The 3,240-nt window shown below is 45.7% G+C and overlaps 1 protein-coding gene across 4 annotated transcripts in view; it reads right to left on the bottom strand.

Moving 5' to 3' along the window:
* Positions 1 to 1,535, bottom strand: part of LRRC8A (leucine rich repeat containing 8 VRAC subunit A) — a 25,719-nt gene extending 24,184 nt beyond the window's left edge. For 3 of the 4 annotated variants that reach the window (XM_025204972.1, XM_025204970.1, XM_006024339.3), the window contains exon 1: positions 108 to 1,535. The gene's annotated coding sequence lies outside the window, so the exon portion shown is untranslated. The remainder of the gene's footprint in view (positions 1 to 107) is intronic. The other variant, XM_025204971.1, reaches the window with a different exon arrangement.
* Positions 1,536 to 3,240: the final 1,705 nt, after the last annotated feature.

Raw genomic sequence — 3,240 nt, 5'->3', positions numbered from 1 at the left:
CTAGCCTAGCCTAGCCTAGCCTAGCACCCACAGCTCCTCCTCATCCTCCTCCCCGGCCCGGCCGCAGCCGCTATCCCCCGGCGGAACCAGCCCGGCCCCGCACGCACCTGGCAGCACCCACTCGGCTCCGGCCCCAGCTCCTTTTGTTTGCCCCTCACTGCACCACTCGTGCTGCCCCGCCCCGGAAGTGACCTCATCCTTCCCAACATGGCCGCCGCCGGCTTTCCCTAACGGGGGTGTGAGGACGGGAAGAGTAACGGGACCTGCCATCTTTATACCGGACCGTGGCCTGCGAGTGCCACCATGTTGGTGGAGGGCGCGTTCGGCCGCGTGGCTGCCATGTTTGAGTGGGGCACGGCCTTAAAGGGACCGTTCCGCGAGCTGTCAAAACTCTTCCCAAGGGATCAGCTCGTTTCCGACCCCCTGCCCCGGGGGCTCATGTGCTCTTTAGCAGTGCCCAGGCAGCAGTGGGACCGCGCGTTAGGGCCTCATAGGCTGTCTTTTGTGGGTTCCTAGTAGCTTAGAGGGGAAAGGACTTAATGGCTTAAGGTCCTGGGTTCAAATCCTACCAGGGCCCTTCATCCTAAAACAGATGCAGGCTGCAGGGGGCATGTATCAGATGAGGCCATTTGGATCAAGGCTTTGATTTATGTGGGTGTACAGCACCCCCTGCCCTCTCATTTCCTTTGCCTTGAATCACCTGCTGCTCTCCACCCCGAGGCCTCTACCTTTCAGATGTTGCTCCTAGTGGGAACAGTTTCCTCTTCTGTGTCCCCCACTTCCTTTCCTCTTTTGTGTCCTTGTGACGAGGTGTTTAGCAAAATTCACAGATTTCGTTGGAACCTGGCAGGCCGCGCCATGAGGGCTGCACCCCCCTCGGACTAGACATAAGTGAATTGAATCAGCCGTGCCCCGTCAGCATCAGGGGGGCGACCCTAGAGTTTGGTTAGTAAATGACCTTGCAACACAAAACACCAGGTGCCTATCAAATGCCGCTACCTTTTCATAACCTGGCTTGTTTTAAGGATCTCTTTTAATTCGGAGTGAAAGCAACTCAGATTTAAAGCATGTATATCTGATAAGGCAGGAGTGATGCCCTGTTACAGATCATGTTGTCCTTGTTTAACCTTCCGCTTTCGGAGAGAGAAATCAGGAAGCAAAGACGCAAGAGCTCAAGCACAAGCCCTGGAGTTTTGTTCAGACATATGTGGTTTATGTGACATCAGTGAAGAGCTCCGAGTGCAGAGTCAAAACACAAACGGGGTGAGTGGCCCTGCCCCACTTAAGTTGTATTAAAGGCAGGCAGCATATTCAGTACTGTGTAAAACACAAAGCAGAGCAACTTACTTACCTGGTTGATTCCATTGTGCATCACGTTTATGCTTATAGGTATAGAGGACGCTGAGATCTAACTGCTCTTTGGTAAACCTATTTGTCATGTATTTATTTTTATTTAGGGCCAGGTTGTTCTCTCTTTGAAGTCAAGAGAATTCTGGCCATTGATACCAATGTGAACAGGTGTAGACAGAAGCCAAAGTCCAACCACAAGTAAGGTAAGTATTTATTTATTTTAAATATATTGACACATAATTTAACTTAAAGACTTTTACTTTATTAATAACAGTAACATTTCTCACAGGACCAAAATGTTTTGTTCTTTACGTACTCTTCTCTTGGCAGTTCAGTGTTTAAAACCTGCCCGGTCCATTTTCCTGAATATTACCTTGGTTAGAATGGGTGGTTTAAGTTGGGAGAGAAAGGTACACCATCTGGTCTGGATCATCTTCTTCCCTGAACCTTGAACACGTACTCACACTGGTACAGACTGGGTGTACACCACATCCATTCTGCTCTGGTATCATTTTATACCCAGGTCCCAACGGAGAGGCAGGCTTTGATACACAATGGTATTTAGGCCCATAGCTTGTATGTCAGTGCCTTAACACAATGGGAAGTTAGGCATCTAAATATGAGTTGGGTGCTCACTACCTTTGTAGATCTGGGCCTCAGCCCCTCAGCAGATGGAAGTCTTCAAATCTCTAGAGTAATCTAGTAAATGCTGTCATATATAAAAGGGTTTCTCAAAATAGAGTTGGGACAATCAGTGATTTTGAGGAGAGTGTACGTTAAGAGGGAGGAATTGATTTAAACTACATGTTTTATAGCCTTTCCCTCGGGGCCATATAAAGACCAATCCACATCCATTTACCAAAGCTGAACATTTGTAAAACCTCATTAGATTTCCATGACAATGGTTCACCAATGTAAGGCCATTTGCAAATGTAATGGTTGTTTCACCGGTGCCATGAATAGAAACATAATTATTAGATGGTGACTATGTCCGATGGTAATTTTGCAGCATCAGTAAAAGCAGGCTGATTCACAGGGGTTATATTCATTAAGCTGACTCATGTTGAAATGTTAGGCAGCATCATTCAAAAAAAATCATAAAGGAGAGTTCAAAGGCATTCACTGTAATCTTCAAGGCAAACCAAGCAGTTATGTGTGACTGCAGTAAGTGCTTGGGAGTAGCGGTTTATAACTGGCACTCACTGGCTATTATTTCCATAGTAAAAGATATATCTGTAGCTTTCTAGGAACTTCACATTCACCAGGGTGCTGCACTACCCATTGGCATTACAGACTGCATGACATGCAGCTGAATAGCTCTGATTCCATTCAGTAGAGGACAGTGGTGTTCAGACACATAAGCTAATTCACTGCACTATTATGTGTGTGTGTGTATACACACATACATATATCATTTTTATTATTATTTTCAGTATGCCTTTAAGAAGGAGGACAGGTTTCTTTTCTTTTTATGATATATAAAGGAGGTCTAGGAATATGGTTTTTTCTGATGTTGCTTACCTCATCAAGTCCAGGACTATCAGCCAGTGTCTTTCTTTGCACATCTTGGTGGACACCCAGATGCTATTTGTCCGTGCTTTCCATCATTTATGGAATAGGCAGGGACACTGAATCTTAAACAACCATCATTTTTTCTCACAATTGTTTATGCAGATGTTTGAGTTAACAAGAAGCTTTAAAAAAATCAAATAATTTTAAGACAGCTAAATAAAAAAAAACACATTACCTCTCTCAGTGAGTCACATCTGCAATGTCACTATCTGACTGGCCTAAAGGACAAGCACAGGGGAAGAGCCAGGAGACCTTGTTCAATCCCCAGTTCTCTCCCAGATGTAGTGACAGCTGAAAACAGTCACACTCCCCTGTGCC

The sequence above is a fragment of the Alligator sinensis genome, unplaced genomic scaffold, assembly GCF_000455745.1.
Source record: "Alligator sinensis unplaced genomic scaffold, ASM45574v1 scaffold388_2, whole genome shotgun sequence".
Taxonomy (NCBI): domain Eukaryota; kingdom Metazoa; phylum Chordata; order Crocodylia; family Alligatoridae; genus Alligator; species Alligator sinensis.
The sequence above is the reverse complement of the archived record's forward strand: the minus strand, read 5'-3'. Positions and strand labels throughout refer to the sequence as shown.